The sequence below is a fragment of the Sus scrofa genome, chromosome 2, assembly GCF_000003025.6.
Source record: "Sus scrofa isolate TJ Tabasco breed Duroc chromosome 2, Sscrofa11.1, whole genome shotgun sequence".
Taxonomy (NCBI): domain Eukaryota; kingdom Metazoa; phylum Chordata; class Mammalia; order Artiodactyla; family Suidae; genus Sus; species Sus scrofa.
The window spans coordinates 48,803,557-48,829,149 of NC_010444.4; the positions used below are offsets into that span (position 1 = coordinate 48,803,557).

The 25,593-nt window shown below is 46.6% G+C and overlaps 1 protein-coding gene across 11 annotated transcripts in view; it reads left to right on the forward strand.

Annotated features, from left to right (window-relative positions):
- The window catches only part of MRVI1 (murine retrovirus integration site 1 homolog), a 185,511-nt gene that overhangs the window by 58,182 nt on the left and 101,736 nt on the right, over positions 1-25,593 (forward strand). The window contains exon 1 of one of the 11 annotated variants that reach the window (XM_021083328.1): positions 18,978-19,039. The exons of the other annotated variants lie outside the window; for them this stretch is intronic. The gene's annotated coding sequence lies outside the window, so the exon portion shown is untranslated. Of the gene's footprint in view, positions 1-18,977; positions 19,040-25,593 lie in introns of those variants that run through there. 11 annotated transcript variants of the gene reach the window in all.

The following is a 25,593-nucleotide window of genomic DNA, read 5'->3' on the forward strand; positions in this document are numbered from 1 at the left end:
TTGAACTTGGGTTGGACCAAAGAATAGGGAGGTAAGATTGAGCTTGTAGGACACACTCAGATTTAGTTTCAGCTCAGCATCAAAGGGGAGCATTAACCCAGGATGCCAGAAGGTCCCAGAAGATCCAGAAAAGGAAAAAGTTGAGCTCCTTGCTACAGGCAGAATCTGCCCCAGGAAAAAAGTTTTGATTATAAATGAGGTGCCAGCTGGCAGATGTGTGCAGAAGTCTGCGCCAGCACTGACCAGTCACCAAGCAAGGGGCATTTCTAAACAATACTGGATCTGAGAATACATTTCAGAGAGTGATTATTTAAAAAAAAAAAAAACACCTTGGACAGAAAGGGCCACTTGGTTGTGTGGAAAGGGCACCAGACTGGGGATTGATCTCAGTAGGGCCCCTAATGGCTGTGACCTTGTCAAGTCATATCACACCACTGAAGCTCAGTCTCTTCATCTGAAAAACAGACAGAATAGTGTCTATCCTGTAGTATTTCTGTGAGGGACAAATTTGGTAGATGGATCTGAAATATCGTAGACAATGGAAAGCTCTAAACAGCAAGAGGTTACTATTAAAAACTATGAACACCCCCTTAAGAATTGCCATCCAGGAGTTCCCGTTGTGGAGCAGCAGAAACAAATCTGACTAGGAGCCATGAAGTTGTGGGTTTGATCCCTGGTTTCGCTCAGTGGGTTAAGGATCCAGTGTTGCCCTGAGCTGTGGTGTAGGTTGCAGATGTGGCCCGGATCTGGTGTTGCTGTGGCTCTGGTGTAGGCCAGCAGCTACAGCTCCAATTAGACCCCTAGCCTGGGAACCTCCGTATGCAGCGGGTGTGGCCCTAAAAAGACAAAAATAAATAAATAAATAAATAAAACAAAGAAAAAAGAATTACCATCTGGAGACAACCATCAGGTTGAAATAGCATCCTTCTGTGGTGCAGTGTGTTAAGGTTGTCACTGCTGTGGCTCAGGTTGCTGCTGTGGTGCAGGCTCGATCCCTGGCTGGGCACTTCTGCATGCCATGGGCACAGCCAAAAAGGAAAAAAAGAAAACCTAATGGACTCTCCCAAGATGAAAGTAGACCCAGTAGCCAAGTAGACTGAGGATGTTGGTGAAGATTAAAGACAGCAAGGTAAGAGGCTTCCCAGTTGATACAGAATCACCATATGACCCATTTCTCTCTGAGGTACATACCCAAGAGAATTGAATACAAGTGTTCAAACAAAAACTTGTACAATAACATTTATACTGTTTGCAATAGCTTAAAGGTGGAAACAACTTAATAGTCATCAGCTGTTGAAGAGATGAACCAAATGTGATATATCCACGAAGTGGAGTATCATCCAGGCATTAAAAGGAACAAAGCACTGACACATACTTCAACAGTGATGAATCTTGAAAACATGATGCTAAGTGAAAGAAGCTAGACACAAAGGCCACATATTGTGTGATTCCATTGATGTGAAATATCCAGACCAAGCAAATCCATAGAGACAGCCGATGAGTGGCTGATGGGTCCTGGGAGGAATGGGAAATGACTCACAGGTGTCAGGTTTCCATTTGAGGTGATAAGAAAGTTCTAGAACTGGATCATGATGATCGATGCCCAATACTGTGAAGTCACTTTAGGCCATTGATCTGTACATTTTAACATGGTTTGAATTGGACATTTTATGTTATGTGTATTTTGCCACAATTTTTGAAAAAGTTTCCTGGTGAAGAGGAAACCTGACCCCAAGGTTAGGATCCCCTTTCCTCGAGAGTGGCTGAGGGGTGGGGTGGATGCTTCAGAGCTTGTCAGCTAGAAGCTGAGGTCTTGTGTCAACGGACTGACCAAGAGCCTATGGCAGTCAGTCCTCGTGCAGTGGCCCCAGGGGGATCCAAGATGGAGTGTGACATGCTTCCTGCTCTCAAAATGTGTATCTATTATTCTCACTTGAGGACAGACTGACAAGCACTATACAGAACAAGGGAGCCAGTGCAGGGGGAGCAGACATTCATTCTGCCTTGGCCATCTGTGTAGGCTTCTGGGAAGAGAAGATGGTTGAAGAGGGGTATTTGGGCAGGCTGGTAAGAAGCGGGAGGATTTCCAGGGAAAGACACGGGGTAGGGGAATGGGGAACAGGTTCTTATGAATTGGGTGCAGTATCTATGGAGCTGGAGAGGAGAGTCCTGAGAGATAGGCTTCAAGGGGTTTGGGAGGAGATTGTGGAGGGCATGGAAGGTGGAGCTGGGGAACAGGGACTTGCTTTCCAGGTAGGGGGAGCCAAGGAGTCTTCTGAATGAGTTACATGACTGGGCCCATGTTTGAATGGTCAGTGTGGTGGAAGATGAATGGAAGAGATGGAGGCCAAGCACAGGGAGGTGAGCTGTGGCATCGTCTCTGCAGGAGTCAAGGACCCCCCACACCACCCCCCAGCAATGGCAGCAGGAAGGGTAACCAAATCTGGTGAGCTTTGCATTAGCCAAGATTCTCTCTTGCATGGAACAGAAATTCATTCGAATTAGATTAGACAGTAACCAGAATTTTCTGGGTCACGTAATTGAGAAGTCTAGGGCCACTCCAGAAATGGCTGGCTCCATGGGACTCATTTGCTGCATCTCTCAACTTCCTTGGTGTCGGGTCTCTCCTTGGGCAGCCTCTGCCTCACAGTGGCACCCTGGTTCGCTCATAGTTCCCAGCTTACATCCTCCCCTCTCAGAACCCCTGGCAGCAAGAACTCCAATGAAAGTTGCCAAGTTGAATTTATTAGCCAGCCCATTCTGAGTCCTGCTCATCCTTCAATTAATCACCAAGGCCAGGGGAGAGGTGTGTTCTGATGGGCCAGGCCCGACCCCACAGTGGGGTCAAGCACCCCACCCCAAGCACTGGGATGATGAAGATGCTGTTGTTACCAGAAGAAAGGGGACCGGGTGCCAAAGGGGCACACATTGAAGATGTCTCTGGGTCATTGACACATGCCATTTCATCCTTTCAACCCCCTGAGATGGAATCAGTTATTTCCCTTTTACTGAGGAGGAAACAGAGGTACAGGCTAACTTTTCCTCCCTCTCTGCCCTCCAGCACGTTCTCTGTTCTATGCTGCATGGGCATCTCCTCGGGAGGCAAAGTGGAGCCGCTAAAGAGGGTCACAGCCAAGAAAAGGAGAATGACAGTGCCTCATCTTTAAGCTGAGAGAGACACACTTCATTCAGTCAGACATTTCCTGCAGCGGCCGGAGATCCTGACCTCATAGTTGCTGAAGGACTGGAGGTCAGTCTCCATGAGGTAGGGGAGCTACTTCTTCCCTGCATCACTGGTCCCATGGACAAGTCCCCTGTTGATTGGTGCAGGGATGTGAGAGCAGAGGGTGTGCCCTCTAGACACCGACTACAACCTGGTGGTGCTTGAAAAGCTTTCATTGCAGACAAACTTCAAGACCACCACAGCTTCCCTGCCCCTAGCACCCCATGGCAGAAGAGGGTGATGGGGCATTTGTCAGGCAGGGAAGAGGGAGCAAAGAGCATCCACACAGGGTTCCCATCATGGCTCAGTGGTAACGAACCTGACTAGTATCCATGAGGACACAGGCCAGGGGGCCTCGCTCAGTGGGTTAAAAGTCAGTGTAGGTCACAGACACAGCTCAGATCCTGTGTTGTTGCGGCTGTGGTGTAGGCCGGCAGCTGCAGCTCTGATTCTACCCCTACCCTGGGAACTTCCATACACCATGGGTCCCACCCTAAAAAGCAAAAAAAAAAAAAAAAGAAAAGGAAGAAAAGAAAGAGCACCCATGTATAGAGCCCAGGATGTGCAAAGGCACTGAGGCAGGTTTGGAGTGGCAAGTCTTTATGATGATAAATTCCCTGGGACTCTAGAATAATTTTATCAGAGAGGCCCAGGCTGCTGTGGAAACGGCTTCCTTTGGCATCAGCACCAGGCTGGAAGCTCAGGCCTCTCAGGTGATTCCACTTCCCCTGTCTTCAGTTTGAGGAATTAATTTATAACCGAGGTCACCCAGGTCATTCTCCGCCCTCCCAAGCCATGTGCCAGGTTAAAGGCCTTTGACATGGTTAAAGCAAGCGGCATAAATCTTGAGCATTTCCTGTTTGGGAAACTGGGTGAGTGGTGCAGTGTCCAGAGGGCCCCGGGCAAGAGCGAACACAGCCAGCGGGACTTAGCTGTTGCCCGGATCCCCACTGGGTCTGACACAAGGCACTCTGGGTGAATGGGGACATTTTAGAAATGTTGACACTCCCAGGGGATGGGCCCGGCCCAGGGTGGAAGGCAATTTTAGATGCTCTGACTACTATTTTTGGAGCCTGGATCACTTTAGTTCACTACTGCTCTAAATGGTGAGCAGCCGATGAAGCCTGCAGGGAGCCCAAACTCTGTTTCCCAGCATGGCTCTGGCTCAGCCTGCCCAGAGTCTGCAGACCAGAGCCCACCCCACCCGCCCCACTCAGGGGTTTGTGCATCTCCTAGTTATATGCTGGTACACAGCGCCCAAAGCACCTGATACCAACTTCTCCAAAGAGAATCCTTCCCACATTAACACAAAGGGGTAAACCACCATCTTAGGATGTGATTCGAGGCGATTTCAGGGCTCTTGTGCAGCTTGGACTCTGGCTGAGTTAGGAGAATAGGGATCAGAGCAAGAGACGTCCAGAAACTTCACTGGCCTTCCCCTCTAGAGTTGGCCGAATCGGGCAGGGAGTCAACACTGCAGGGAACAGAGTCACTTTTCCCGTTGAGTTGAGAGTGCCTCACGTGCTGGTCAGCAGTAGAGGGGCCACAGGACAGGGGAGTGGGCGACACAGGATGGCTTCATCGGGTCTAGATCTGGATGGATGAAAGGAGAGAGGAACAGAATGGGTTCTGGGAACTTCATAGCTGAAAGGCCAGAGGAGCGGCGCTAGTGTGCTTGTGGTAGCTCAAGTTCCTCTCTGTTTCCAAGGCCAGTCCTTACTGAGGAAGGGGAAAGGGCACAGGCTCTCCCGAGGAAGAATCCTGTCCTTGAGCCTCGTTTCGTAGCGACGTTGGGGGACCGTCATTCCCATTTGTGCCTGTACTTGTAAAATTACAAGGTATAATTGAACATCCTTGATAGCAGAATTCTAAATGCCTCAGGTGAGAAATGGTGCACCCTGCAGAGATGATTTGACTTTGGGGAATGGTGCATGCATTGCGTGTGGTCTGGAGGAATATGTGTGTTTGCACGCAGGTATGTCTGTGGGTGGGCATGTGCCCTGTGTACTTCTGGGGCATCAACAGCTGCGGAACCCCAGCTGTCAACTGTCCATGCCTGCGAGGGCTCCGTGATGGCTGTTTCTTATCGTGGAGCTCAGGGCTTGCTCTACCGGGCTCACTAGTGCACACAGAGCAAGATTCTGTAGATGCTCCATAAACATCTGCTAAATGGAAGAATGGATGAGTGATCCGCACATGCAGCTTGCTGAGTTTCTCTTTCTTTGGGGCATAGTCTTGTCTCCCTGTCTTTATGTGTCTGTCTCCCTGAGCTCATGTCTCTTGTCCCTTCATCTCTTCCTCTTTCTTTTCATCTTTTTGTGGTCTCTTCCTCCTACATTTCTCCCCACATAACCCCATGTGTACATATATTCCACCTCCTTTCTTCAACCTGTTTTCTTAAGTTACCTACACTCTGGAATTTGAGAGATAGAAAGAAACTGAGAAATCATCTTTTTTTTTTTTTTCCCGCTTTTTAGGGCCACACTCAGCATGTGGAAGTTCCCAGGCTAGGGGGCAAATCAGAGCTACAGCTGCTGGCCTACACCACAGCCACAGCAATGCGGGATCCGAGCCACATCTGTAACCTACACCACAGCTCATGGCAATGCCAGATTCTCAACCCACTGAGTGAGGCCAGGGATTGAACCCACAACCTCATGGCTCCTAGTTGGATTTGTTTCTGCTGTGCCACGCTGGGAATTCCAGAAATCATCTAACTTAAATTTATGATCCACACATGCTTCTTGCTGAGTTTCTCTTTCTTTGGGGCATAGTCTTGTCTCCATGTCTCTAAGTGTCTGTCTCCCTGAACTCATGTCCCTTGTCCCTTCATCTCTTCCTCTTTCTATTCATCTTTTGTTGTTTCTTCCTCCTGCTTTTCTCCCCACATAACCCCATATGTACATATATTCCACCTCCTTTCTTCAACCTGTTTTCTTAAGTTACCTACTCTCTGGAATTTGAGAGATAGAAGGAAACATAGAAATCCTCTAAGAAATCATCTAACTTAATTTCTACCCCTGAAGTTTGAAGAAACTGTCCAGAGAGCTCACAATGTAGTAAGGACCAAAATTTCCTTGTTGTTGTTTTTTTCTAGGCAAAATTTTGTTTTTGTTTTTGTCTCTTTGCCATTTCTAGGGCCGCTCCCGTGGCATAGGGAGATTCCCAGACTAGGGGTCGAATCAGAGCTGTAGCCACCGGCCTACACCAGAGCCACAGGAACACAGGATCGGAGCCGTGTCTGCAACCTACACCACAGCTCATGGCAACGCCAGATCCTTAACCCACTGAGCAAGGCCAGGGATCGAACCAGCAACCTCATTAACCACTGAGCCACGACAGGAACTCCAAAAGTTTTGTCTTTTAAACAGTTTTAAGACAGAATTCATATATCATAGGGTAGAATTCATATATTATACATTTCACCCAATTAAAATGTACAGTTCAAAAAATAAATAAGGAGTTCCCCTGTGGCTCTGCGGGTTAAGAACCAGGCTATCCACAAGCATGCAGGTTAAGGATCTGGTGTTGCTACAAGCGGTGGCATAGGTCACAGATGTGACTCGGATCTGATGATGCTGTGGCTGTGGTGTAGGCCAGCAGCTGCAGCTCTGATTTAATCCTAGCCTGGGAACTTCCATATGCTGCAGGTGCAGCTCTAAAACTACACTAAACTAAATAAAATACACAATGCAGTGTTTTTTAGTACATTCAGAATATTGTGCATCCATCACCACTATTTAATTTCGACATTTTTATCACCCAAAAAGAAAACTGTACCTATTAATAGTTACTCCCATTCCTTAGTATCCCTCCAGCCCTAAGCAACCACTGCTTTCTGTCTCTAAAGATTTCTCTATTCTTGACAATTCATATGAATGCAATCATGCAATATAGTAATATATGGTCTTTTGTGACTGGCTGCTTCTTTTTTTTTTTTTTAGGGTTGCACCCACAATATATAGTAGTTCCCAGTCTAGGGGTCAATTTGGAGCTGCTGCTGCTGGCTTACACCAAAGCCACAGCAACTCAGGATCCAAGCTATGTCTGTGACCTACACCACAACTCACATCAATGCTGGATCCTCAACCCACTGAGCAAGGCCAGGGATCGAACATACATCCTTGAGAACACTAGTCAGGTTTGTTACTGCTGAGCCACAGTGGGAACTCCTGTGACTGGCTTCTTTCACTTAGCCTAAAATTTTCAAGGTTCATCCATATTTTAGCATGTATCAGTACTTTATTCCTTTTTATGGCTGAATACTATTCCATTGTATGGATAGACCATATTTTATTAATCTGTTTATTAGTTGGACATATGGTTTGTCTCCACATTTTGGCTATTATGAATAGTGCTGCTGTGAACATTGTGTACATGTTTTTGTGTGGATGTATGTTTTCATTTCTTTTGGGTATATCTGTAGGAGGGGATTTGGCAGATCATATGAGAAATCTATGTTTAACCTTTAGAGGAACTGCTAATGTGTTTTCCAAAGTGGCTGTATCATTTTACATTTCTGTCAGCATGCATAACCATTCCAATTTCTCCACATCTTTGCCAAAACTTGTCCTTATCTGTCTCTTGTATTTTAGCCATCTTAATGACTATGGAGTGGTATTTCATTGCTGTTTTGGTTTGTACTCCCTGATGGTTAATGATATTGAGTATCTTTTCACATGTTTTTTGGTCATTTGTCTATCTTCTTTGGAGAAATGTATTTTGTCCATTTAAAAATTGTGTTTTGGAGTTCCACTGTGGTGCAATAGGATCAGCAGTGTCTCTGCAGCACCAGGACACAAGTTTGATCCCCTTTAACCCACTGGGTTAAAGGACCCAGTGTTGCTGTTGTAGATCACAACTGCAGCTCGGATCCGATCCCTCACCTGGGAACTCCATATGTCATGGGGCAGCCAAAAAGGAAGAAAATAAATAAAAAATTTAAAAATGTTGTCTTTTTGTTATTGATTTGTTAGAGTTCTTTATATATTCTCAATACAAGTCCCTTATTATCTGCAAATATTTTTCCTATTCTCTTGGTTATATTTTCACTTTCTAGTTGTATCATTTGCAGTGCAAAAGTTTTTAGTTTTGATGAAGTCCAATTTACTTATTTTTTCTTTTGTTGCCTATGCTTTTGGTGCTGTATCTAAAAAGGTATTGACTAGCCCAAGAACTACATTTTCATCTAAGAGTTTTATAGTTTTAGCTCTTCCATTTAGGAATTTTATCCATTTTGAGTTAACTTTTTTGTATATGGTAGAAGGAAGGGGTCCAACTTTATTCTTTTGGATGTGGATATCCAGTTGTCTCAGAGCTCTTTTTTGAAAAGACCATTCTTTCTCCCATTGAATTATCTTGGCACCCTTGTTGAAATCAATTGGCTATATATGTAAAGATTTATTTATGGCCTCTCAATTCCATTCCATTGATCTATATGTCTGTCCTTGTACAGTGTCCAGATTCATGCTATCTTACTGTAGTTTTATATATTTAAGTTTTGAAACTGAGAGGTGTGAATCACCCATTCTCCCTCTTTTCAAGATCATTTTGGTTATTCTTGGTCTATTGCATTTCCGTATGAAATTTAAGATCTGCTTGTCAATTTTTGCCAAAAAAGACAAATAGGATTTTGATAGGGATTGTGTTCAACATGTAGATAAATTTGGGGAATATTCCATCTTAATATTAAGTTTTCTGATCTATGAACATGGGATGGCATTCCATCTACTTAATCTTCTTTGATTTTTTTCAACAGTTTCATTGTTTTCAGAGTGTAAGTTTTTCATTTGTTTTGTTGAGTGTATTCCTAATTATTTTGTGCTTTTTGATGCTATTTTAAGTGGAATTGTTTTCTTAATTTCATTTTTGGATTGGTAACCGCTAGTGTATAGAAATATAGTTGAATTTTGTATATCAATCTTGTATCCTGCAACCTTACTGAACTTGTTTATTAGTTCTAGTAGATTTTTAGTGGATTCCTCAGGATTTTCTATACACAAGATTATGTAAATCATGATGGTTTTACTTCTTCAAAACTAGAATTCTTGAGGCCTACTCCAGAGCATTTTTATTTCATTAGAAGTTCCTAAAAGGAGCTTTGTGGATGGCTTAGAAAAATACTAAAACAATTATTCCCCCAAATTCGTTGACTCCAATTCCAAAGATTAGCATTTGAAAAAGAATTGAATTTAAACCTAATATGGCTAAGAAATTCTATCAATAGCCGTATTAGTTTGCTAGGGTTGCCATAACAAAATACCATAGCCTGAGTGGCTTAAACAACAGAAATTTATTTTCTCATAGTTTTGGGAAAGTCCGAGATCAAGGTGTCAGAAGGTCTGGTTTCTTCTGAGGTCTCTCTCCTTGGCACGCAGATGGCCACCTTCTTGCTTTGTCCTTATATGGCCTTTCCTCTGTGCCTGCACATCCCTCGTCTCTCTCCATGTGTCCAAATTTCCTTTTGTAAGGACGTGAGGCAGGTTGAATTAAGGGCTAACGGCTTCATTTTAGCAAAATCACCTCTTTTAAGACCCTATCTCTGATTACACTCACATTCTAAGGTCCTGGGTGCTGGGGCTTCAGTATAAGAATTTTTGGAGGACATAGTTCAGCCCATAGCAATAGCCTTATTGGTTTTCCTCTGAGAGATCTGATTTCTGGTTGGTTGCAACTAGCAAAGCCAGAATTAATTAATTAATTAATTAATTAATTTTTGGTTTTTTGGGCTGCACCCGTGGCATATGGAGATTCTCAGGCTAGGGGTCCAATCAGAGCTACAGCTGCCACCCTATACCACAGTTCACGGCAATGCCAGATCCTTAACGCATTGAGCAAGGCCAGGGATCGAACCCACAACCTCATGGTTCCTAGTCAGATTTGTTTCCTCTGCGCCATGATGGGAACTCCCAGAATTTATTTAAATAACCCATTCACGAGACCAGCAAATGACAGTGACCTGTAGCCACTGTCTCTAGTTCCTGAACTAAGGGATCCTCACCTGTGGTTTCTATGTTCCTTGAGCTCATTTTAGCCAATCTATGCTAGAGCCACATGGAGGAGGGTCAGTGACCAGCCATCAGACTCAGGCATGCATATAATACCTAGAACCTCTATGTATACGACCTGCTTAAAAATAAAAGTAATTCCAGACCTTGCGTAAACAGTATGGTGACATACTTGCATGAAGGGACCTTCTATGAAGGAGGATTTGAAGTTCTTAAATGGAAAGATTCCTGTAAAATGAACGTTAAAGTTCTTAAATGCAAAAGCTGACTCTAATTTTGCACTTTTTAAAGCAAAGAGTCAGCTTCGGACGCTCAAGATGCTAGCTATTTTTTTTTTCTTTAATTCTTACAATAGCCAAAAGCAAAATTAGTTAGGTCAATAGAAACCGAAAATCAAGATTCTCTCCAAGTCATCTGGGCTGAGGACACATCCCACCTCGGCTGGTAAAATTATCTCCCTCTTTCCTCTGCATGCTCTCTGCTCCTTTTTTCAGTCTTTTATTTTTAACTTTCTTATCCTCTGAGTGTTTTTATTGACATCTGGCCACAAACCCTTTTAGGAAGCATGCAGTTCTAAATCACCCACAGGGAAATCAATAGAAGCCAGTTCAATCCACAGAAAGACTGATTTACTCCCAGATAACTGGGATCCTACAGCTCAGAAGTTATGCCCATAGGGCTATCTGCAAGGAGAGTGAAGGGTAAGGAGGCATCGTGTTTGGAAAGACGAGGTGGGCTGCCAGCTCCCAGAAGCTCAGGGAAGAGATGGGCTTTGGCCTCCGTTCATGCTCTTCTCCTCTGGCCTCTGGGGACAGCTCTGTGTTTCCATTTCATCCAGCTCAGATTTTTTCCAACTACATCAGTGGCATTTTCTTATCTTCTAAGGATCTGCTTCAGACCTAAAGTATCTTCTTTGAGTCTCAAGAAAAGGCTGGAGGGATGAATTGCCGGATTTGCTGGGGTGGGGTCAGGGGGAGATGCTGGCAGAGTGTGTTTCTATAGCACAGAGGCCTGGAAGAGAAAAGAGGCTCTATCAAGCTATCTACTGTCAGGCCACTGCTTTCACTCTGCTCCAGGGAGTCAAAAGTCTGAACTTTATTGTACAGAAGCTGAAAGCTAGGCCCAGAGAAAGGCAAGACTGGCCCAAGGTCACAGAGTGGTATCGTAACGAGGTCACAAAGAAATGGCCTCAGCTTTGAAATCCTAGTTTTCCTCCCCAAAGGAGCTTTGCTCAGGAAATGCAAATTCATGGGTAGTCAGAACTGAAAAAAAAAAAAAAGGTAAAACTACAGGGAAAAAAATACCAATTAGCTAGTCCATTTATTTTTTTATTTAGTTATTTTTTTGTCTTTTTAAGGCCACACCCACAGCATATGGAGGTTCCCCAGGCTAGGGGTTGAATCAGAGCTGTAGCTGGCAGCCTACACCACAGCTGCAGCAATGCCAGATCCGAGCCGTGTCTGTGACCTACACCACAGCTCACAGCAATGCTGGAAACTTAACCCACTGAGTGAGGCCAGGGATTGAACTTGCATCCTCATGGATGCTAGTCAGATTCATTTCTGCCGAACCACGACAGGGACTCCAGCTAGTCCATTTATTTAAAAGGAATACATCAAATTGTCTATTGTAAGGAGCATTCAACCGTTCAGATCAACTCTTTATGTCCTGTTGGATAATGGGAGTATACTAACCACTGAAAAGAGAATTTCCTAGAAAGGGCTATCCCTTTCCCTGCCAATATTCTACTGCAAGGCCGAGGGTGTTGGAGTTGGGTGGTGGGAAGCAATGAGACCGTCCATGTTGCCCTTGAGAGCAGGAGGGAGAATCAGGCTCAGAAGCAGGACTCAGATCCCTTGGAGGCCTGATTTTACTTCCCAGGTAGTCCTGGTTTTGTCAAGTTGTGCATCTTTGGCCCTCCAAGAAATCTTGTCTGTTCTCCCCTTAGTGGCTTTCAGGAGACATTTGTATTGAATTTGAGTTATATAATTATTCGATTGAGTTCAGCATTTACCAAACCCTATTTATATATGTAGCACTAGGGATACAAAGATGAGAAAGACTGGGTTTTGAAGGATGAATAGGAGTCTGCTGTGAAGTCCACTGAGTTGCTATCAGCTGAGTAGGGGAGATCAGTCTCAACATAAATAACCTTTCTGTGTTAGAGTAGGGTTGGCTAGCTTTTATATAAAAAAGCTAGCTAGTAAATATTTTAGGCTTTGTGAGTCTAATAGTATCCACTCTTTTAGTGCAAAAATAGCTGTAGGCAATGTATAAATGAATGGCTATGTCTGTGTTTCAGTAAAACTTTATTTATAAGTAGAGTCAGTGGGTCAGATTTAGCCCATAGGCCAAATAGTTTGCTGAGCCCTGTGTTTGAGGAATGTCATAATATGGGAATATTGATATTACTAAGGATAATAACGAAAGCTGCCATTCAGATAGCTTACTCTATGCCATCCCCTTACATGACACTGTATACACATTTTATGTATATATGCATCCTTATCTTTCACAACAACTTGTGGAGACTCTGAGATTCAAGAGTCAAAGTCGCAGAGCTAGGAAGTGCAGTTCAAGATAAAATCCAACCCTGTTTGGCTCTACAGTATATGTTGCCAACTAAACAATTAAAAATTCTGATGGGAAATGGGCAGAGGGGTTACTCTGGTGAAGGTTGTGTCAGGGCTCTTAAAGCATGAGGAATATGGAGACAGGTGCCAGATGTGGGCCTTCGAGGCAGAAGGAGTGGCACAGAGATTTGGAAGTTCAGGGAATATTCTGGAAACTGGGGCAATATGTGTGGATTGGGGGTGGGGTGGGGCAGGGGACATCTTGATGGTAGAGGCTGGGGAAGAAACGAGAGGTGGGTAAGCTCAGGGCAAAAAGTCTGGCCTGGGTGCCAAGGAACCTGGACTTTATTATGGATCAGGGTTTCTCCAGCTCTGGTTCTTAGATATGCTTCACCAGAATTGCCTGAGGGACTACTAACCGTGTAGATTCCCAGGGCCCCAACACCAGATATTTTTCATTTGGTAGATCTGGGATGGGTCTGAGAATATGCATCTTATCAAGCACTGCAGATGATTCTGGTAAACATTCCCAAGTCGAGGATTGGTGCATGGAAAGCCATTGAAGTGATTTTAATCAAGGGAGACATTTAACCAAGGCTAGGTTTTAGGAAGACCACTTCCACTTGGAAGATGGATTACTTCTTTAGTGAACCAACCCTCCTGGGGGTCCATTTCCTGGGGCATTTATTAGCTTCTCTCACCTGCAAGTGCAGATAAGACGTTTCCAAAGCTTCAGAATTTCTTGGGAGTTCCCATCATGGCTCAGTGGAAACAAATCTGACCGACCTTGCTCAGTGGGTTAGGGATCCAACATTGCCGTGAGCTCTGGTGTAGGCTGAAGATGTGGCTGGGATCTGGCATTGCTGTGGCTGTGGCGTAGGCTGGCAGCTACAAGTTCCGATTTGACCCCTAGCCTGGGAACCTCCATATGCTGTGGGTGTGGGGCCCCCCCAAAAAAAAGAATTTCCAGAAGCTTTTTTTTTTTTTTTTGCTGTTTAGAGTCACACTTGTGGACCCAGCCACATGTAACCCACGGCTTGAGTCAACACCAGATCCTGAACCCACTGAGTGAGGCCAGGGATCGAACCTGCATCCTCATGGATACTAGTCAGGTTCTTAACCTACTGAGCCACAACAGGAACTCCACCAGAAGTCTTAAGAACAACTCAACTTAAACCCTAGATTGAACTCTATGCTGTTTACCAAAGAGTTAACTTAAGGAGAAATATTATACATACAACAAACTGCAATTTAGCAGACAGAACATTTGTGAATCTGATGTTAAAGATATCTTCTCCAGAGTGAATCAGTGAATACTTAGCCAGAAAAATCTCTCCTGGTCCTGTGTTGGTGTTTCTTTTATGCCACCACTGCTCCTGGGTTCTCTTTGGCCCTAGAAGCCTCATTATGGTGTGTTGAACAGAATCCTGGGTTTGGAGCCAGACTACCCTGAACTCAACCTCTGTTTACAGTGCTTAGTCATTGTAGTGCCTGGAGCAAATTACTCAGCCTTTCTCAGCTTCTCATCTGTAGAATGGGAATCATAGTACCAGGCAGGGCTGTTGTAAGGACTGAATAAGATAAAAGCATGTAAGGAGCCGGACAGAGTACCTGGTCCAAGAAATATAGGTTCTGTTCTGCTGATGCCTCAGAATTGTTTCCACGCACTTGCCATCTTTCAACTGGGGGAAGATGACAACTGTCCCGGAGAGGGAGTCTCTATGGTTATTTCCAGTCTCAGACCATAAAGCAGCTGTGGTTGCTCATGCCTCTTCAAGTAGCAGCACACTGAAAGTCAAATGCCTCAGGCCACCAGAGTTTGCTGTTGGGACAGCCTTTTCCAAGTGCCTGCTTTTTTTTTTTTTGGTCTTTTGTCTTTTTAGGGCCGCACCCAAGGCATATGGAGGTTCCCAGGCAAGGGGTCTAATTGGAGCTACTGCCGCCGGTCTACGCCACATCCATAGCAAGGCAGGATCTGAACTGCATCTGTGACATACACCACAAGCTCAGGGCAACGCTGGATCCTTCACCCACTGAGCGAGGGCAGGGATGGAACCCATGTCCTCATGGATGCTCGTCCAGTTCGTTAACTGCTGAGCCATGACGGGAACTCCCCAAGCTCCTGCTTTTGCCCTCCCCATCCCCAGCCTCCCAGGCCTTTTTACATCACCGTTTACCTTGTTCCCAAGCTGCGCTTAAACACTCAAGTCCTGGAGCTATTTGCATAGATCTGAACACCAAGGGAATTGCTCCATTTTACTTTGGCATATGGCTTCCTGTGGCCACAGCCTCTGCCCAAGGAGCATCTTTTGAGTTGACCAAACTGCAAATGCAGTGCCTTTGCGTGGGGGGGGGGGCACACTTGCTGCATATGGAGATTCCCAAGCTAGGGGTCAAATTGGAGCTGTAGCCGCTGGCCTACACTACAGCCACAGCCATGCAGGATGCAAGCCACATCTGCTGCCTGCACCACAGCTCACAGCAATGCCAGATCCTCAACCCACTGAGCGAGGCCAGGGCTCAAACCTGCATCCTCATGGATGCTAGTCAGATTTGTTTCCCCTGAGCCACGACGGGAACTCTACAAGTGCAGTTCTATTCAGATTCCTGGGTGAAAAAAAGATCCCAGCCGAGATCCACGACTGCTCTTGTCCCTCTCCAGGCCTCGGCAGACAAGGTGTGAGCTTCCTCCTGGTCCTGTCAACTGGAGTCCTCACCCAAAACTCTGGGGCTGGGGTCCAGGACAGAGAGCGGCGATCATGTCCACACAGCCTCATGTCTGCTATCCTGGGGAGGGTGAACAGTCTGACTTTGAGCTGCAGAGTAGGTGGCATGAATGTGCTGGAGGCAACAACATTTGAAAATCATTTGAAGGTTGAAATTTGACTCAACAAACATGTTTCTGTGTTTCACCATGCTGTCTTTTAGGCAGGAACATGCAGGCTGTTCAAACCTAGTCTTGCTTCTGGAGCCTGAGTTTAAAAGAGTGTGTGGGGGGTATGGCAAAGGGTGGAGGATGGGCATTGTGGGGGTGGGGTTTGGGCTGGGGATTCTGGGAGGATGCTGAGCCCATCAATGGGAGCAGGGAAAGCAGAATGAGGAGCAGGTCCTGAGGAAACAGACATGGTGATGTTTAATGAGGGAAAAACTTAGGGCAAGTGCATTTGCTTCAGGTCTGTTTTCCAGATCAAGCTTTCATTTAGGCAGCAGACTGGTGAGGGGAGCGAAGTCTTTGGTGTTGAGAAAGACCCTGGACAGCCTGCTTTACAAAGACTCAGCTGTGTGTCCCAGTTGGAACTCTATACTGCAAGAGGCAAAAAAGCCAACATAAGCCAGTTTAAGCAGAAAGGGGTATCCATTGGTTCTCGAACCATAAAAGGCCAGGGATATCAGGCACAGCTTGATCAGGGCCTTAGATGATAGCCTCAGAACCTAGTTTCTTTCTGGCTCTTTGCTGTGTTCTCTTTCACATTGATTCCATTCTTAGACAAATTCTTTACCATCACAACGAGTGTTCTGTTTTCATCCTCTTACATTAGTAAAAGGTCAACCCTTAAGCATAAGACTCTTATTCCCAGGATGCCCAGCAAAAGTCTGATTGTATTTCATTGGCTCTGGTCGTTCACATGCTCACCCTTGAGCCAATCACTGTAGTGGGGAAAGTGATGCAAAGATGGCCACAGGCTGCCTCCAGCCCTGGGGTTGACAGACTACTGATTGTATGACTGCTCTCAATAGGCCATGTGGACCCTAGACTCATGGAACAGAAAGCAGGGCACAGGCTGGCAACTTAGCCCGACTCTGTACTGTAAAGATGGGGAGACTGAGGGCCGACTGGCGAAGGAACTCATCCCCCCTCAGGCTGCTAATGTCACAGTCTTCTCTCCACTCCTCGAAGAGTCCCCTGTCACCAACTCCTTGCAATCCTTCCTTTGGTCTCCTGAAGGACACATTGGGCCTTACACTTTCCCGCCACCCAGCCCAGGTTACTGGACCTATTTCCACAGCTTGAGAACCGGGATTCCCAGCACGCAGAGATAAACAGGGGGCGGAGCTTGAGCTGGGTGCTCCCACCCAGAGGGAAAAGCTATCTTCTCTGTTTGTCTTAAATGCTGCAGCTGCTTCCTATCTGCCCCAGGGGATGCTGTGGGAAGGACTTTCAGTTCTGCACCTCAGCTAGGACAGCCCTGGCTGGACCTGAGGTAGGGCTGTCATCTGGAACAATCCAGATCCCCCATCTGGAAACCTCTCCCGATAACTCTCGTTCTGGGTCCCCTGAGGTGAGAGAAGAACAGGAGTGACTCTGCTCCTGAGAAAGAACCAAGACCCCATTTGGGCACAGGAGACCCAAGTTTTGGTCCTGACTCTGTCCTTGACTGTGTAACCTTGAACAAGTCATTTTACCCATGTGAGACTTGCCTTTCTCATTGGTGCAATGGAAAGATAATACCTTCTTCACAGAGCTGAGAGGGTTCACATGCTGATCAATAACATCATATGTAGTGCACTGTGTTTGTAGCCGGCCAGATGAAAAGCAAGATTTGATTCCTAGAATCCTTTCTTTCAAAAGGAGGGGCTCGCAGGTACTAAGTTCTGGACCCATGATTTGTTCCCACAGCTGGGGCACTAGACAGAAGCTCTCTGCCTTCAGGCTTGGCAGATGTGGTTAGTGTCCAGGAAACTGCTACTTGGCAGATGGGGGCAGCTACAGGGTGCTATCATGGACCCGAGAGCACATAGCATCCGGAAGAGGTCAGGGAAGGTTTCCTGAGGAGGCAGCCTTGAAGGAGACACTCGGAACCCAGGCACCCTGCACACCACTGACACTGAGCAGACACAAGCATTTTTGGGACGAATGGGTGATTGAGTTGGGCACCCTGCAGGCCATCTTTTCTTTCCGACTTTCCCAAACCAGTTCCCACATGTAAACCCTGATGGTCACGCCCCAGAACAAAGCTGGGAAGGGAAGGGGAGAAGGAGGGGTCAAGAGGGAAGGAATGGCAAAGAGAGACACACTGAGAACTGGATTTCATTCATTTTATTTTTTTTCTTTGGGGGTAAGGGTGTCGCTGAGTCAAGGAAGAAATTTTGTTTTTGTTTGGAACAAAGTTCCCAAGGTGATAGGGTGCTGATCCTGGCTTTTCAGACAGCCTGCTCCTGATGGTTCCCTTTAATTTTTCAGGACACCAAGGAGACTTTTTCTCCCCTTTAACAACTCCATTATTTGTTATGCAAGTAAGTCAGGTGTATTGTTGGAAAAAGGGAAAATATAGACATAAATATTTAAAAGATGCTAGATTGAATTTATTCCTAATTCCATTTGAAGATAACTTTTTTTTTTTTTTTTGGGTCTTTTTTAGAGCCGCACTTGCGGCCTATGGAAGTTCCAAGGTTAGGGGTTCAATCAGAGCTGTAGCTGCTGGCCTGTGCCACAGCCACAGCCATGCCAGATCCGAGCCATGTCTGTGGCCTATACCACAGCTCACGGCAACACCAGATCCTTAACCCACTGAGCATGGCCAGGGATCGAACCCACGTCCTCATGGATACTAGTCAGATTCATTTCCAATGAGCCACGATAGGAACTCCACTTCTCACTGCTTTTAATCTGCTGTGGGCTGGAAAACCAGAAAACCAAAACCAGGAAACCAAGCCTGAAGGGGAGTACACCTCTGTCATATGAGGCCCAGGCGACTTGTGTTATCAATATTCTTTTTCTCAGATGTGAGTAAAATACTTCTTATGTATTTACTGTGTGCTGGATATTTTACAGGCCTGTTTTGTTTTATTTTATTTTATTTTATTTTATTTTATTTTATTTTATTTTATTTATGTATTTACTGTGTGCTGGATATTTTACAGGCCTGTTTTGTTTTATTTTATTTTATTTTATTTGTCTTTTTGGAGCCACACCTGCAGCATATGGAGATTCCCAAGTTAGGGGTCAAATCAGAGCTATAGCCACCGGCCAATGCCAGATCCGAGCTGTGTCTGCGATCTACACCACAACTCATGGCAATGCTGGATCCTTAACCCACTGAGCAAGGGCAGGGATTGAACCTTTGTCCTCCTGGATGCTAGTCAGATTTGTTTCCACTGAGCTATGATGGGAACTCCTACAGGCCTATTTTATTTGTATCTCACAACAGTGCTCTGAGAGAAGTATCTTAACCCTGGGTGACAAACAGCAGCCTGATCCCAGAGAAGTTCATGACTTTGTCAAGGGCCGCTGAGCTGTAAGTGCCAGCACTGTGATGGAACCTGGTTTGTTTCACTCCCAAATCCCCGCCCCTCTCACTACCATGTCTCATGCTGGCTGCCAAGCTTGGGCTGGAATTAGTTTGATGACGTGGCCAGAGGCAGGGCCACTGGGCTGGGGAGATGCTTCTGCATGGAGCAGGGCTCAGCCTCCCACGAAGCTGTGAGGCCAGGCAAAGGGCCTGGACTGCAAGGAGAGATTCATAGCATTGCAAATAACCCAGAGAACACGTGGGATGGGGCCTTATCAGTCTTGGGCATGGAGGGGTGGGGAGGGGAAGACTCTGCTTAGCCCACTGGCCTCAAATAGTGCTCGTAGTCGGCGCTGCTTATTGGACTTGATTTGGATTAGCGTAATTAGCACAAAAAGCCCAAGGGAACATTTTCTCATGGTTTAAATTAGAGGTGACAGTTGGTGACTGCAGACTAAATCTTGACCAGCAATGTGTTTGTTTGGCCAGCATGCTATTTCTCTAACTTTTTGAATTAGATTTAACATTTATCAGTTGGGGGATTTCATACTTAAGCATTTGGGATTTTGGCTTTTCTTGAAAAAATTGGGAGCTCTAGCCAACAAAGCTTGGTATACTTCTATGACCCCCAAATTGAATATAACCACTCCCGTTAGATGGTGCCTGTGCTCTGTGGTCAGCCATATTCCATAAAAGCTGTCATTCATCTCACCTGCCTGGACCCTGAAGGATTTGAACTTGCCACCTTTGCATGAATCCTGTTTTTATAGAAGCTGGTTGCCAGGTAAACCAAAGGCTTCTTAACTCTGTTTATTAGTGACATGGTTTTAGTCATCATTAATTCAACCAGCATTTATTGAGTGGGTCATTTTGCATTTCACCCTGTACTGGATGTGCATCATAAAAATATGAGTATTTCTCAGAGTTCCTGTTGTGGCTCAATGGGTTAAGAAGCCGACATAGTATCTGTGAGGATGCAGGTTCAATTTCTGGTCTCTCTCAGCGGGTTAACCATCCAGTGTTTCCACAAGCTGTGGCATAGGTCACAGATGCAGCTCAGATCTGGTGTTGCTGTGGATGTGGCATAGGCTGGCAGCTGTAGCTCTGATTTGACCCCTAGTCTGGGAACTTCCATATGTTGTAGGTGCATTCATAAAAAGAAAAAAAAGGATACTTCTTAAAACAGTCATAAAAATATGAATCTTCCCTGCTGTTGAGGTGCTCAAATTCTAGCTGAGTTGAGGTCTGTGCAAATTGCTCCGGGAGAACAGAAACTGAATAATCCTCCCTTGCTCCCCGCCAAGATGCCTGTGTCCTAATCCCTGGACCTGTGAATATGTTACCTTAAATGGAAAAAGGACCTTTGCAAATATGATTAGGTTAAGGCTACTTAGATTTGGAGATCATCTTGCATTATCTGCGTGGGGCCGGTGAAATCCCACAGGTCCTTATAAGAAGGAGGCAGGACAAAGTCAGACAAGAAGGAAATACAAGGATGGAAGCAGAGGTGAGAGAAGAGAAAAGACACTACACTACAGGCTTAGAAGATGAAGAAAGGGCCACTAGCCAAGGAACGTGGGCAACCTCTTAGAGCTGGAAAAGCAGGGAGATGGATTCTCCCTTAGACTCTGCAGAAGGAACACAGCCTGCTGATGCTGATCTTAGCTCACCAAGACTGATTTTGGACTTCAGATCCCCAGAACAGTAAGATGATAAATCCGAATTGTTTTCAGAGACCAAGTTTGTGGTAATTTATCACAGCAGCTATATAGAACTAATATGGGAAGGGAGACATTTTTGCTTGGGCTGAAGAGAAGGAATGGGTTTATGAAGGAGGAAATATTTGAATGGGATGAATTGGAGTTCATCAGGTATAGAAAGGGGGTGGAAGGCAGCCCAGGCGTAAGGAAGAGGATTGTGCACAAGATGTAAGAAAGCAGGGCATATTTGGAGGTTGGCTGTTGGTCCATGGTGGTTGGACCATAAGGTGTATGAAGGCTGAAATAAGAGATGGGGCCAGGGAGAAGGGCTGGGATCATGACTTAGAACTGGTCCCATGGGAAAAGGGAGTCCTCAAAGATGATAAGAAAGGCAAGGATGATCCAATATATGTTTTGGATGCTCTGGCATCTTGTGGAAGGTGGTTGGAAGGGGCCAGACCAGAGATAAGGAGACCCATGAGACCGTTGCAGTGACTCAGATCAGAGCCATGGCAAGGATGGTCATGGGAAGGAGGAAAGTGACCAAAGACATCTGAACTAGGATTGACAGGATTCGGAGTCTAACTGAACATGGGGAGGGATGCTGACCACTGGGGTTTTAGCTTGAGTGTGTTCATTAAGGCATAGCAGTGGGCTTGCGGGAGAGCAGAGCTGGGGTTCAGGAAGAAATGGTGGGTTCTGTTTGGGACATGGTGAGTGTGAAGGGCTCATGATGCACCTGGGAAGAGTGGTCCAAAGGCAGTTGTCAATCCCATCTCCATAGCCCTGCCATCTGGGGTGACGTGCCAGCCACCTGCATTCCTTCTCTTCCCTGGCAGAGCTGAGGAGCAGGGTGCCTGGCCCTGAGAGGCAGTGGTGCACTAGTCAATGTTTAACAGCCAGCTCTCTGGGGGAAAAAAGATTTTTATATATATATTGCATTTACTGATTCCTGTGGTATAAATACTCCCATCATGACCAATTTTAAGCTACTGACTCAACATCACTGAACGTGGAATTGGGAAGAGCATCATAGATGGTGTTCCCTCCATATGATACACTAGAAATAAATCACCTCAAGAGCGAGGTAATAATAGAATGTAGTACAAAAAAGGGACATCGTTACTGTGGGTATTTATCTCCTTCGTTTCTAATGTAATTTTTAGTACTGTCTGTGTTTAATGACCAGCCCATGAAACAACTTGACAATTTTACATTGGGCTCTCATGAGCCTGTATGAGCAGGTGCCAGCACACCACTGGAGAAGTTCCCACAAAGTACAAGATGGAAGGGGCCAGAAAAATCCACCTCGTTCCCAGAGAGCTTCGTGACTCCCTGAGGTCACACACCTAGGAGGGCAGAGCCAGCCCTGGCATCTCTAGGAGGCAGTGTGCGGTCCTTCATTCTTTCCTGATGGTCCCTTGGTGCCCTGGCCATCCTCACAGACCCTGGGGGACACCGTGTGGTCCTTGACCCCAGGATGATGACTCATGTCACCCTGGAGTGAGTGACTCAGGGAAGAGGCTGCTGGGCGGCCTGGAACAAAGACCCGGGCGAGATTTCTTTCTCCTGGGAACTAAATGGGAGGCTCAGATCCTTTTCTGCTGTTCCCGGTGCCTTTGAACTGCTTCCGATTAAGCAATTGCACATATTTCCAAGAAGAAAAAAAGTTTTTCAAGTGGACTGATTTTTAAAAAAAGACTTGCTGAACTGAACAAGCTGGCAAGGAAAGCTGGGGAGATGTTGGCATCCTTCCTGTCCTGGCTGGGGCTGGCGCTGGGGTGGGTGGAGGTCTGGCTGGGGCTTGGCTGTTTTTCAGGGGGTATAGATCCTGGATCCCTGGCACTTCAGGGTCTCTCCAGTCCTCCCCTTCTTCCAGAGTGCCATCTAAGCCACAGGGCTTCCCAAAGGCCGGACAGTGGGGTGCGGAGTGTGCCCAGCAGGTGACAAGTCATCTTTCATGTTTCTATCAGTCCTTGCTTGGTAGGTAACCTCTGAATCCACCTTCTCAAGGCGCCTTAGGTCTGGCAGCTCTCTGCTCCCAGGCACACAGAAGTCACTCCCAGGCACACAGAAGTCACTGCGCTCTTGCCCTGTGCCCCCACTCGCCCCCAAGGATGTGAGAAACCCTAGATGGGTGTCTTAATGGGCCTCATCCATCAAGTTGTACCAAAGAGAGACATTTCTTCTCTTTGGGGTCTTCTCCTCTGGGTTCTACCTGGGAAATGGGGCCCAAGACCTCTCTGCTCTCAAACTGGGGGATCTTTTCCCACCTTCTCAGGGGACAGGGCACAGGCCCCTTTCTCAGGACTCAACTAGCATCTTCCTTCTCACTGCTTCCACTCCACCTCTCTCACTTCTCTTTTGCACCATAATCCTGGCTGGTCTTGGAAGGGGGGAGGGGAGACTGACCTACACTTAGGATGTCTTTGCCCAAATCTTTTTTTTTTTTTTTTTTTGGTTTTTAGAACCATACCTGTGGCAGATGGAAGTTTTAGGAGGCTAGGAGTCGAATTGGAGTTGCAGCTGCCAGCCTACAGCAATGCCGTCTGAGACCTACACCACAGCCCATGGCAACGCCAGATCCTTAATCCACTGAGCGAGGCCAGGGATCGAACCCACATCCTCATGGATCCTAGTTGGGTTCATTACCTCTGAGCCATGACAGGAACTCCCCACACCTTTTTTTTTTTTTCTGTGCCAAGAACCCTTCCCATCTCCTTACAGGGCTAGCCCTTTGTGATACATAAGGCAGAGCTGGGCTCATTTTTCTCTACCTCCAGCTGCTACGAGTGCTCCTCTCACCCTCCCAGACAGTGAGATGGCTTTGCTGTTTGCCTGTGGGGGAAAGGAGATGTGACAGATAGGAGTCTCCTGCAGTTCCAGACATGCCGTCTATCTGGCGTAGCCTCCCCCCTCAACCCACAGCCAAGCCTCGTGCCCACTCTTGTACTCCTGCCCTGGGTCCTGGCCCTGCCTCCCCTCCTAGATGTTGTCCTGCCACTGGTCTCAGCAGACGCTGCCTCTTTCAGGGCTCAAAGGGGTTCTGAATCCGAGGAGGACACCACCCCCAGCCAACAGAGCCTGTAAGAGAGCCTCAGGGCTGAAGAGCATGGCCAGAGGGTCCAGACCCCAGAGAGTGTCAGGAGTGCTCAGGGCCAGCCCTGCTGACAGCCTCTGTGCTTCCAGGCAGGGGCCCAGAAGGCCTGATGAGGGTGAGAAGTCACTGAGGGAGTCTCTTCCAGTGCCTCCCCTCTTCATTGCCCCCAAGGCCTTTTCCTTTCATCTTTTATAAACCCCCCTGGCTACTCACTTCCCCCTTTCAATCCAGATCTGCTTTCAGGATGGAAATGTGGGGCTCCCCCTGATATGCCGAGGGCTGTGCTCCCTTCTTCAGTCATTCATTCTCCCATTTATTGTGCAGCTATGGGCGTCAGGTTAGGGTTAGATGAAACCTCCCTCACAGAATGAAAACCTCTGTCCTTTGGGAGTCAGCACACTGTGGCAGAAAGGTCTGGGGCTTTGGAACTAGACAGATCTGGGACTGACCACAGCCCAGACCTAGGATGGCCACAGCCCGAACCTGGGGCTACCGCAGCACTGTACCCTCTCTCTCTAAACCCACTGCTGCAGCCTCTGGCTGCTCAGCAGCAGAATGAATACCAGCATCGCCAGAGCGCGTGACCCCTCATGGGTTTAATTCCAGGCTTGTTGGGTGCTCTTTTATCTGTTTGTCAGTACAGAGGAGAAGCCCCGGCCAGGCCAGGACTGTGTCTCCTTAACTTGCAAGAGACAAAGCCCAGAACTCTGCCACCCAGAATGAACACCAAACTCTGGGTTTTGGTGTTGCTGTGGCTCCAAGAACTCAGCTGCCTGATTCAGAGGATGGGAAAGGAGCTTGTTGAGTGTATACTCTGTGCAGGTGCCCTGTGTGTAGTTGCTAATTTAACCCTTATGGCAACTTGAAAAATTGGCGCTATTCCTTCCATTTTACAGATGAGAAAACTGAGGCCAGGAAGAGACTAATCCTGCAAGAAAGAGGCAAGGAAGAATTAGAACCCAGTCTGCCAAGGTCCACAGCCCTCTCGCAGCATCCCAAGGTTGGGAAGTAGGATGGGGCTATCCTGAGGGAGACTCCCATTGGGCTCACTTCTGGGGGTACAGAATCCAGCTCTTCAGCGGGCCAGGCCCAGGGTCCCACGAACATACCACTCAGCACTTGGAGCTGATCTCTGATGCCCAAGGAGATTTTCCAAGTGTGTCCCAAGGTGCCTGGAAGTTGGGAGCATCTTCACTTGCCCAAGATCAGGGGCACTGCCAATGGACGCCTGCTTTCACAGCAGGACACACCAGCTTATTATTTCCTAAAAGCAAACTTTTCAAAGTAAGATGCCAGAAGGCTGATGTGTGTAGTGGGGCTGGGAGGCAGGGGTTCTGGGACTTTGGCTGCTCCTCACTCACAGGTGTGGCCTTGGTGGAGTCCCTGTCCCTGTCCGGGCCTATAGGATGGGAGCCGGGGTCAGGACTGGCTCTTCTACACTGGCCTCCCTGTCATCCTCTGAGTTTGCAAAGGGGCTGAGAGGCCTATGTGTGCAGTCAGCCTAAACAATTCCCTCCATCAAATTCTTCATCTAGAGATAGAACAGTGGTATTAATAGCAAGCTAATCTCTTTCAAATTCTTTGTGCTGCTAAAATGAAAGCAAAAATTCAAAGCTGGGAGAACAAAAAAAAACCCAAAAAAGACAAAAAAAACCTCCCTTCTGAGAATTCTGAGTCACTCCAGAAAGGTCAGTGGAGTCTGGGTTAACCCGCTGTTTCCCAGAAGGGCCTCTGGCTCTTCCGACACCCAAAGATTAACA